This window comes from Dermacentor silvarum, chromosome 1 (genome assembly GCF_013339745.2).
Source record: "Dermacentor silvarum isolate Dsil-2018 chromosome 1, BIME_Dsil_1.4, whole genome shotgun sequence".
In the NCBI taxonomy this organism is placed as follows: Eukaryota; Metazoa; Arthropoda; class Arachnida; order Ixodida; family Ixodidae; genus Dermacentor; species Dermacentor silvarum.
Window position 1 is genome coordinate 51692706 of NC_051154.1, and position 718 is coordinate 51693423.

General features: G+C 46.0%; 1 non-coding gene across 1 annotated transcript; it reads left to right on the forward strand.

The window, feature by feature from the left end:
* Positions 1-216: 216 nt before the first annotated feature.
* Positions 217-398, forward strand: LOC119437893 (U2 spliceosomal RNA). Its single transcript, XR_005189576.1, has one exon. It is a non-coding gene; the product is annotated as a U2 spliceosomal RNA (small nuclear RNA).
* The last annotated feature ends 320 nt before the right edge of the window (positions 399-718 follow it).

The window sequence follows — 718 nt, forward strand, 5'->3', positions numbered from 1 at the left end:
AACTGAGGAAAGCAGCCTACGTAGAGCATGACGTCAGGAGACAGAAGACACTCAGATTGGTAGGCATTAGTTTGAATACGCGGGGGGGTAGGGGGGGAGGAGAAACGCAGAAGGCGGGGAGGTTAACCAGAACAACGTCTGGTTGGCTACCCTACACCGGGGGAATGGGAAAGGGGAACACAAAGATGACAGGGAGAGAGAGGTGCGAACGTAGACATCGCGGACGCGGGTCAAAGTGCATTATCTGTTCTTATCAACTTAATATCTGTTACGGGTTGTATTTGGACCCAAGATATTGAATTTATATTTGCAAGTTGGCGGAGTGCTTGAAGCCTGCTTCACCTCCGCCGCGGGTCGACCCACGGGGAAACTTTCTATGTTGATGCGACAGAGCAAATTTTATGAACCTAGCCATACACAGGTTACAAAATGGCGGCAGATATTCTTAGCAGCAACAGACATGAGAACCTATGGGATTATCTACGATAGTAAATCCAATTACCAAAATTTCACTAATTAGCATATAAAATAGTAACTCGAGCACACGTTGCAACTGCAGCGTTGATGCCTGTCAGTGTTCAAGGCAGGTCCACTAATTAGGAATCATGAAACCAGCACCAGTTTCGAGATATGCATCGCTAAACTTGTGGAGATATACAATGGTCTTCCACTTGTATTTTTCCATAAAATGCTCCTTAGCATTGCGGGTCAAAGCAAA